This window comes from Halichoerus grypus, chromosome X (genome assembly GCF_964656455.1).
Source record: "Halichoerus grypus chromosome X, mHalGry1.hap1.1, whole genome shotgun sequence".
NCBI lineage: Eukaryota > Metazoa > Chordata > Mammalia > Carnivora > Phocidae > Halichoerus > Halichoerus grypus.
The window spans coordinates 99,701,634-99,712,819 of record NC_135727.1 but is presented as its reverse complement, the minus strand read 5'-3'; positions in this window follow the sequence as shown (position 1 = coordinate 99,712,819).

The window sequence follows — 11,186 nt, the reverse complement described above, 5'->3', positions numbered from 1 at the left end:
GTAAGTTATTAACCTGGAAGACATGTGAGGTAAGTAAAATAAGTACAGAATATGTGTATGAACCTAGATAGAAAAGAATGGAGGGGCGCCTGGGTGGCTTAGTCGGTTAAGTGTCTACCTTCGGCTTGGGTCATGGTCCCAGGGTCCTGGGATCGAGCCCCGCATCTGGTTCCCTGCTCAGCGGGAAGCCTGCTTCTCCCTCTCCCACTCCCCCTGCTTGTGTTCCTTCTCTCGCTTTGTCTCTCTCTGTCAAATAAATAAATAAAATCTTTTAAAAAAATTAAAAAATAAGAAAAGAATGGAAAGAACAAGAAAACACTAGTAGTAATGATATATATGATAAATATACATGAGGTACTTGATGATACTGTTTTACATGAGGATGATGAGGGATTCCATATTCGTGAAGCCTTAACGTTGGCCACCCACTGGTTACACCTTTCTGGTCCCATGTGTCCTCTCCCTAAGAAATCCAAATAAAACCCTCGGCTGTTCAGTAGACTTACTGACAACTATAGCTGTGGCTGGCTGTCCTTGTCTCTGCATCCCTCAGAGGAAGGGCATGCCATTGGTCCTAGGCACTTTCTGTCTGTGGACCCCGGGCTCAAACCTCAAGTCTAGTGCTCACAACCACACCATCAGCAGGGCAGGCTGGCGCAGTAAGAGACAGACAGACAGGATGTATGCCCACTGCCTATTCCAGGGTTCAGGAAGCGTGGGCCTTCTGCTTGTTTGCATCCTGTGTGCAGTGTGCAAACCTACCTCATCTCTTTCCCCTTGCCATTTGCTGTGTTTTTTTTTTTTTTAAAGATTTTATTTATTTATTTGAGAGAGAGAGACAGAGAGAGGGCACATGAGAGGCGGGAGGGTCGGGAGGGTCAGAGGGAGAAGCAGACTCCCCGCCGAGCAGGGAGCCTGATGTGGGACTCGATCCAGGGACTCCAGGATCATGACCTGAGCCGAAGGCAGTCGCTTAACTAACTGAGCCACCCAGGCGCCCTGCTGTGTGTTTTAAAGTTTGTCTGATAAGCTATGTCAATCAAGCCTTTTCATGTGGTCTGTGGGTCTTTTCTGTGACCTCTGGGACAGTTTGCCTGGCAGGGTACTTGGAGGCCACCATTACATTAAGGTAGTTCCCACATGACAGATGGATTGCGTTAATGGCCTCCATTCCTCACCCCTCCCTCTGTGCACACCCTTTGTAGTGTGACTTTACAGTTCCTCTCAAGAAGGGACGAAATGTATTTTCCTGCCCTTTGAAATTGAGCTCAACCATGTGCTTTGCCCGATGGGATGTTGGCAGGCGTGATGCTAGCAGAGGCTTGAAAGAGCACTTTTCTGCTTGGGCTTGCTCTCCTGCACCTCTTCTATCTGTAGGAGAAAGTTGTGCCCATATTTGCCCACTGTCCCCAGGAGAAGGATAAAAACCGCAGGGTGTGGAGTCACGGCCAGCCAAACCCAGTCTAGATCAGCTGACTCCCAGCTTGCCCAGCCTAGATTAGTCATCTATCAACTGATCCATATACTCGCAAGAAATAATATCAGATGCTGTTTTAAGCCACTAAGTTTGGGATATTTTCTTACACAGTAATAGCCGATTTACATAGTCACCGAGACAAATTCTGGAGCCTCCTAACTTTTATTTGTGTCCATAGTGCTCCTTCCCAATCTATTTCTTATTGGAATCATAGTTCTCTTCTAAGACAAAGATCGGATCATCTTATTCCCCTTCTTAAACCTTTCAATGTGTCTTGTCTTTATCTTTAGGATAAATTACAAACTCCTGCATAATCTGGCCCCTGCTCATTCATCTAGCCAGCCTCATTTTTGACATTCCCCTCCTCTCTCTCTTAATTTCAAATACACTGAGCTATTCGCAGATCCTTGACTTAGCCATGTTCTCTGTTGCCTCCAGGCCTTTGAGCGTGTTGTTTTCTCTACAGGAGGCATATATTAGTTTCTTAGGACTGCCATCACAAAATGCCACAGATTGAGTGGTTTAAACAACAAACATTTATTGACTCAGAGTTCTGGAAGGTAGAATTCCTAAACCAAGTTGTCAGCAGGTCGCTGCTCCCTCTGAAACCTGTGGAGGAGAATCCTTCCTTGCCTCTTCCTAGCTTTTAGTAGTTGCTGGCAATTCTTGGCATTTCTTGGTTTGCAGCTGTTAGCACTTCTTCTTCCCTCATGTCTTCACATACTTTGTTTATAAGGACACCAGTCATGTTGGATGAAGGGTCCATAACACCCCTATATGACCTTATCTTTCCTTTTCCCTAGCTTTATTGAGATATAACTGACAAATAACATCGTGTAAGTTTAAGGTATACAACATGATGATTTGAGACGTGTATATATTGCCAAATGACTACTACGATAAAGTTAGTTAACACCTCCATCACTTCACATAATTAACGTTTCTTTTTTGTGGCGAGAACATTTAAGATCTAGTTTTGTAGCAACTTTCAAGCATGCAACACAGTATCATTAACTATAGTCACTGTGCTTCACATTAGATCCCCAGAATTTATTCATCTCAGAGCTGGAAGTTTTTTTTTTAAGATTTTATTTATTTATTTGAGACAGAGAGAATGAGAGAGAGAGAGAGTACATGAGAGGGGGGAGGGTCAGAGGGAGAAGCAGGCTCCCTGCCGAGCAGGGAGCCCGATGTGGGACTCGATCCAGGGACTCCAGGATCATGACCTGAGCCGAAGGCAGTCGCTTAACCAACTGAGCCACCCAGGCGCCCAAGAGCTGGAAGTTTTTGTACCCTTTGACCAACATCTTCTCATTTCTCCCAACCCCCAGTCTCTGGCAACCACCATTTTACTGTTTCTGTGAGTTAGACTTTTTGCGATTCCACGTATAAGTGAGATTAGACAGTATTTGTCTTTCTGTGTCTGGTTTATTCACTTAGCATAATGCCCTCCCAGTTCATCCATGTTGTTGCAAGTGGTAAGATTTCTTTCTTTTTTATGGCTGAATACATTTTCTTTATCCATTCATCTGGGCCATACTTTCTTCATACCTTCTTGTTTCTATGCATGCCTTGTAATTTTTAGTTGAAAACTGGAGATCTTGAAAATTATGGGATGGAGACTTAGATTCTCCCTCATTCCAGGATTTGTTGCATGCTACGGGTCACAGTTGTTTGTTTAGTGACTTTCCTAAACTGCTTTGTAAAGAATGTATTCTTTGCCATGAGTGGTATATGAGGTCTCTTTCCTTTAACTCAGTGGTCAGCTAGTTATTTGACTGAGATTTCCTTAAACACCTGGAGCCAAACTGAAAAAGGAAGGAAGGAAGGAAGGAAGGAAGGAAGGAAGGAAGGAAAGGAGGAAGGAAGGAAGATTGGCTCTGTGTTGGGGTGGTCCTTCAACCCTTAGGCAGGCCATTTCCAATTCTATCTTAGCCTTCACTTTCTACTGGCTCACGGCCTAAAGATCAGCCAGAGGTGGAAGGTTGCGGTTTTCTTAGGTCTTTTCTGAGCATGTATCCTGCCCTGGACATGTGTGTGCATGGCCTTCTAGCTTCCCCAGTCTACACAGCAGGTTGTCAAAACCCTTAGCCCCCAAAGAATATCACACCCCAGCTTTGTCTGCCAGGCTGTCGGTGTTTCTATTGTTTGCCTTAAGTCTTATGTTTTTGCCCCAGGTGTCAGTGGATTTCCTTCTAAAGTCTTTGAGGGAGGACCTTTGCTTAGCCACTTCACCTTGAAAGAGCTCTGATTTAGGGGAAACAAAGTGCTTATGTCCCTCAGGGGAACCCCCAGATAGGTCAAAACAGACCAGAGCTGTTCCTCAGGGGCAAGGTCTGCTCTGGTCCCACTACAAACAAGTACCGGCAAAGGGAGTGCAGCGTGCTGTCTTCACGACCACTGCCACACGGCGGAGCCACACGGCGGAAGGGGGTTGGACACGGTCGAGTGAAAATGCCACAAAGCTCTCCTACTGTGTTTTAGTGGCTGTTCTCTTACTTAAGCATTTGCTCCCTTGCTAGAAACCTTTCATTATCTTCCAGAGTTCAGATAAGGTTTATCCTGTCAGTTTTTCCCAGGTTTTCCAATGATTCTGGGGACGGACAAGCCCCGAATTTCCTTACTTGCCTGTATTAATCGTCTCAGGCTGCCTTAACAAAGCATTCCAGACTGGGGTGGCTTAAATAGTGTATCTTGTCACTGTTGTCGAGGCCAGGAGTCTCAGATCAAGGTGCCATCATGGGTGATTTCTAGTGCAGCCTCTTTTCCTGGCTTGTAGACTGCTGCTTTCTAGCTGTGCCCTCCCCTGGCCTCTTCTCTGTGCCCATGCAGAGAAAGAAGTCTCTGGTGCCTCTTCCTCTTTTCACAAGGACACGGTCCTCTGAGATTAGGGCCCCACCCTTACAACCTCATTTAACCTTAATTGCCTCCCTAATGGCTCTATCTCCAAATATAGTCACATTGGGGGTTAGGACTTCAACATATGAATTTTGGAGGGACACAATTCAGTCCATAATACCATCATTTTTGCTGACCTCATCCTTGACTTTATTTTTTTTTTCAATAAAATAAAAAGCTTTTTGGGGCACCTGGGTGGCTCAGATGGTTAAGCGTCCAACTCTTGGTTTCGGCTGAGGTGGTGGTCTTGGGGTCATGAGATCAAGCCCCATGTCGGGCTCTGTGCGCAGCATGGAGCCTGCTTGAGACTCTCTCTCCCACTCCCTGTGCCCCTCCCCCACCTCAAATAAATAAATAAATAAATCTTTTTTTAAAAAAGCTTTTCTGGTAAAGATTTGTTCCCTGCCCCCTGGAAAATTTTATTTTGAGGCTACTTACAAGGAGTTTGGGGAAGTTTGGGAGACCTACTATTTGTTTTTTTCATTCTCTGTATTGGGAGGCAACAGAGGAGAAGGAAGTTGAGAAAATCTTTGGAATAGTCAAAAACAACGCCTGTTAATGCTGGTTTTTTTTGTTGTTGTTGTTGTTTTAAGATTTTTTTAAATTTATTTGACAGAGAGAGTGAAAGAGCACAAGCAGGGGGAGCAGCAGAGGGAGAGGAAGAAGCAGGCCCCCCCACAGAGCAGGGAGCCTGATGTGGGACTCAGTCCCAGGACCCTGGGATCATGACCTGAGCCAAAGGCAGATGCTTAACCATCTGAGCGACCCAGGCACCCATAATGCTGGTTTTTAACAGACTAAATTACCCTGGAGAAATGTGAAGTGGATACAGCCAGAGAGTACCTCATTTTGACTCTGGGCTTGCATTGCTCATGGTGCCCCTTTGATTTCAGCTGTTTCATTAATGATAATTTTATACAGTCACCTGAGACCCAAGCGTTGCTCATCATTGGGCCATATTGCTAGATAGTTTATGAGAGTTTTGGCATCTATATTCATATGTGTACCGTATTTCCTTGGACACTGCCGTTTTTGATGGGCAAGTTTCATTTTTAAGCCAAATCAATAGTTATAAATTTGAATCACACTCACAGGACTGAGAGTTATCCAATTATATATGTATGGATGTAGATATTTAAATTTCAAAGGCAACTGAAGAAATTTTAAATGTCATTCGTGGTCTTCAAATCTGTTTTTAAAATTGTGGTTTCATTTCCACCAAACTGTCTGCCTTTGTTCAAAATTGTTAATCCACTGAACCCAGGGAGGTTTAGAACGGGAAATGAGTGTGGTCTCTGATTTATATAAAAGTCTGTCTTCAGTCTGAATATCTTCACTTCCTTGAACTGACAGCAATATTCACACTGTTAGCCTGTACTTTCAAGTTCAGTGTGTGCAGATGTCTTCCCAGGTGAGAAAATAAAACCTTATGATTCATTTGAACTCTTGTTGGTTGAGTTTCGTAGACTTCTTTAATTACTGAGATCTCAGACTCAAGAAAGAAGTTCGGTAAATCTCACGAATGACCACAAATTAATAATATCACTGCATTAAAATAAAATAAATATTTATTATCTGCTTAATTTTTTTTACACATGGTCCCTAAATTAGCAAAGTTTAAAAGTGCACACGTAGGAAAATTCTCATTCTTTTTTCTTTTTTTTTTTTTGAGATTTTATTTATTTGACAGAGACACAGCGAGAGAGGGAACACAAGCAATGGAGTGGGAGAAGGAGAAGCAGGCTTCCCGCCTAGCAGGGAGCCCAGTGCGGGGCTCGATCCCAGGACCCTGGGATCATGACCCGAGCTGAAGGCAGACGCTTAACAACTGAGCCACCCGGGCGCCCCGGAAAATTCTCATTCCTGATCTACCTCATCTACAATGGATGACTTTACCTTGCTAAATGAGAAGTTATTCTCTTAATGATTGTTGCAGTAAGGGGTTGGCACACCATCTCTCTCCTTTGGACGTGAATAAACCTTTGAAACATGCATATACATATTTGCCATTTCTTGTATATGATTTAATAAGTGGCAAATGGACGTTGCTTTCCCGTACGTAATCGAGTTCTCCAGGGTTTTGCAGTCTTCTTCCCTTTAATATGCAAATCACTACAATCCAAACCCCAGAGAATGCCTGCAAGTCCACTGTATTTTCCCATATATCTCTGGGGATTTTTCAGCTGTTGGTAGCCTCCTGGTTGTCTCCTGCTGCTCCTGGGGGGGTCATCTCTGATCCTCTCATCAGGACTTCTCCCTGCTGCCTCAGCCCCTTTTAGCCTACTTCAGCCATGGCCAGCATCTACCTTATCCTCCGGGATGACCATTAATTCAAGCTAATGCTTTGTTGTGCCTGTTAATCAGCTTTAGCGAAGACACACAAACAGCACAAGAGAATTAACAGTATAGGAAAGGGAAAGCCAGCAGTCATTACTGTGTCCCCCTGTTCTCTGAGATTGTCACCATGAACAGGAAAGCCCCTCATTGGCCTTGTCCTCTCTTGGGTTAGACATTCTGTCCTGTTCTGGGGCATAGTCATCATCTCTGTGAGAACCACTTGTATCTACCATGACATTCTCTTTCATAATCTCCAGTGTAAGCTTGAAATCAGCTATAAGTTTCTCCACGCAAGGATGTCACCCTTTCATTTTACTGTGCTGAGCAGTTAAGCTCTTTCCTGACTACACCCTGACACCTAGACCAGGTGGGGCCTTTGAATTACCAAAAAGCCCATCAAACTGTCTTCCCCAGCAAAAGAGCAGCATCTTGCCAAAATGTATTCTGCCCCCAATTGCCAGAGAAATCTGTAAACACTGAAGACAGCCTTGAATGTCAGATTTTAAAAACCTTTTTATTTTAAAATATTTTCAAGCATGCAGAAGAATGACCAGGATAGTACAAAGAAATCCAGTATGCTCTTGACCCAGATTTATCAACTATTAGTATTTTATCATACTTACATTATTCTTGTCTCTCCATATTATTTTTTTCTGAGCCATTTCAGCCAAAGTTGCCTACATTTAGTCTTAAACACTTTTGTGTGCATTTCCTAAGAGCAAGGCCATCACCAGTGATAAGACAAACCAACGTCCTGTGCCTCCTGATGTGGTGCACTGAGAAGGACACACATCACTTCTAGGTGATTCCTGCCCAAAATGCATAACCTGAATCTCGTCATGAACGAATATCAGACACACCTCCAATGACAGACATCCTACAAGATAACCAGTCTGCATTCTTCCAATGTGTCAGTGTCACGAAAGAAAAGGAAGGCCGAGGAACTGGTCCAGATTAAAAGACACTGAGGATACATGGCAACTGGATTCCATGCATGATCTTCGATTGGATCCTGGGCTAGAACAAAAAGAAAATGTTGGTACTTGTACCGTGGTTATGTATGCTAACAGACTTTGGCATGTGACTACACGTGTTTTGCATAAAACTGCTTCAGTTTCTCACTAGCAAGCAGGAAGACCATATTAGTTAGTTTTGTTAGGCCAAACATTATTTGCTGAAAGTATCGAGGGAGCTAGGCCCCTGCCGGTATCCCTAGGAGAGCTGACTCTTGAATCTCTCACCTGACTAACACTTAACTTACTGGTTGACATCCTCACAAGGATGAGCCTTTGCTAACTGCCCAGCGTGGGACTGTGAGGGAGCTCACATACATTCTGGGGCAGGGAAAATTGATGGAGAAGACACAGAGACAGAGCTTTCCTCCTTCAGGTCCAGGTAAAATATGCAGAAACTGGTTGTAGGGACCTAACACTTATTGTTCAACAAACTTCTTCAGGCTTCTTGGTCTGAGCTGGTTGTACATGCGTGTGGTTACTGCAGGAAACTGTCAGTGACACTTAGGCTGTCAAAAGGGGACAGGAGTCCAAGGACTATTCTATCTAACAAAGAGTTATATTATGTGTTGCAAACAAAAGCAGGATATCAGAGTTCAAGTTGGGGCCTTGGGCGGCAGCTGGTACTCATAAAATCATTTTATTATTTATGATGAAGCCCTAGCTTTACAAAATGGTTCTGGTGGCTCAAATAAGCAGCAGTGCAACAGACTTCCCCAATTTCAATCTCAGCTCTGGCATCAAGTAGCCATGCGACTCTGGGCAAGCTACTTCATCTCCCTGGGGCTCTCATCTCTCATCTGTAAAATGGTGTATGAGTTTCCTATTACTGCTGTAACAAATTACCCAAAGCCAACTGACTCACAGGAGCACAAATTTGTTTTTTACAGTTCTGGAGGTCAGAAGTCTGAAATCAGTTTCACTGGGCAAAAAGCCAGGTGTCCGCAGGTTTGTATTTCTTCTAGAAACTCTAGGAGAGGATCCATTTCCCTGCCTTTTACCAATTCTAGAGCAGCATTCCTTGGCTGATGGCCCCTTCCTCTACCTGCAAAGTCAGCAGCATAGCATCTTCTCTTCTCTTATTTCTGCTCCATTCCTCACATCCTCTCTCTATGCCTCTGAGCCTCCTGCCTCCCTCCAATAAGGACCCTTGTGATTACATTGCACCCACCCAGAATAATCCATGCTAATCTCCCCATCTCAAAGTCTTTAATCACATCTACAAAGTCCTTTGAACCACATAAGGTAATATATTCACAGGTTCCAGGGATTAGTACTGTTGGGGGACATGATCAAAAAAGACGTGACCACTAATCGACCCGTGAGCTGTTTCTGGGCACTCAGGGGCTCCTTAACCACCACCCCCCCGCTCTGTCCTTGGACTGTGGGTTCCACTTGCCTTGCCTGCTCCCAGAGGCTGCTCCAAGGACAGAGCCTTGAGATGGTGATGTGATGTTGAAAACACTTGCACAGTATATATGACTGAGCCCAGTTGTCTTTATATAAACTTTTAAGATTTGGAGGTCAAGTGTGGGAACCTATTCCTCTCGCTGCCACCCAATCCAAGACAAGCCCCATATGTAAGTTCCCTTTGCTATTATTAAAATGACCACCTACCAACACCGTGTGGCTGCCTCTTCCGCCTGTCCCTGACCTCTGCCTACAGGGGCTGGTTTCAGATTACACCAGGAAAGCTCCCGAGAGAGGGTTGTGAACCTACAAGTACCTAAACATCTTTGGTGGGGGACGACCCATATTCATCCTACTACAAATGGATATGATAATTTGATATACCTTGCAGGGTGGTTATGAAAAATGAATGAGGTAAATCACATAAGGCACTTGGCATGTATAAAATGCTTTACAAAGCTGTTATGAAGACCAAGGTAAATCTGTAAATATTGATTTTTTTCAAGAAAGACAGAGAAAATAGCCAATTTACCACAGGAGGCATACTGAGAAGTTTTAAATTCAAATCAATGATTAGTGAGAGAAACTATGTGAGCTTCTCTCATTTTCTTCCTTATTGTGATCAATTAATGTATGCAAATCACATTTAACCTAAAGAGTTAAAAATTTAAGACATATTAGCTTTCTATTAAATGAAATACCAGTTAAAAATCATGTTCTTAATGCCTTTAAATTACCTATCTCACTAAATGTCTCTTCTTTTATTTTTTTCCCTCAAACAGGGGATCGAACATCTGAATCCCATTCTAGCAGCTGTACTCAACTTTCACTAACCTTTGAAACTGTGGTTATGGAGTAGAAGAGGGTTTCATTACACCATGTGTTAGTAGGAACCCTTCTAGGTATAAGTGGTAGAAAGTCAACTCAAACTGTTTTTTAAAAGCAGGAAGTGGTAGTGGTGGGAATTAATGGCTTATGTAACTGGGTTTGATACTATACTGTGGCCACGGGGCTGAACTTTAGGAACAAAAGATTTACTCCCCTGCTGTCAGCACCTACAGCACCCATTGTCTCAGTGAAGACGGCCATCTTGTCCAAGAGCATTCAGAGTCATCCCAGCTTCAGATCTCCCCACACGGTTGCTGAGGCCTTACCGTGACCACACAGTGATCATTCAATTTCCCCTTCTGCCCACTCCTGCTTTCTTATTTTTTCTTCCTTTCCATAGGTGTTTACCTCCAAAGGCACTCTCTAATAAAAGTCCCAAACGCTAATCTCCAGCCTAGGAAACCCAGTCTATAAGAATAACTAAGATGTCCAAGTGTCTCAGGCAGATCAGACCTGAGAATTCAAACATTGTCATCGTATCTGTCTCCAAACCTCTCCAGCCTTCCCTAGCTTCTGATTTGATTTTGTGTTGGCATTCTTACGCAACTTCTTAGCACAAGATAATAGAGTCTATGGCAACTGCCAGCACCAAGATAGAAAAGCTTCACCCTCTGTACTCCAGAGTCCCTAATGACTCCTCCCTCAGGCAAAGAACTCTAAATGGCCTTCTTTGGGTCGAGTGCACACCCCTGGGACAAATACTGTGTCCAGGGAGATGAAGTCCCCTCATTGGTCATACTTAGGCAAAGAAAGTGGGGCCGTATAACTCATAGAAACATAGAGTGGGAGCATGGCAGTTCCTGAAAGAACAGCACACACAGCAGAGAAAAAAGGAACAGAGATCAAGGCGCCTGGGTGGCTCAGTCGGTTAAACATCGGACTTTGGCTCAGGTCATGATCTCAGAGTTGTGAGACCGAGCCCCACATCTAGCTCCCCACTGGGCGTCCAACCTGCTTAAGACTCTCTCTCTCCGTCTCCCTCTGCCCCTCCCCACCCTGTGCTCACCACCCCTGCCACCCGCTCTGTGCACATGCGCACGCTCACTCTCAAAAAAAAAAAAAAGGGAACAGAAATCCATTTCTCCTCATCACCAGGAACAAAACACATTGGGAAACACACCTCTTCTTCAGCAATTTCACACCTACTTCTGGGAATAAATTAG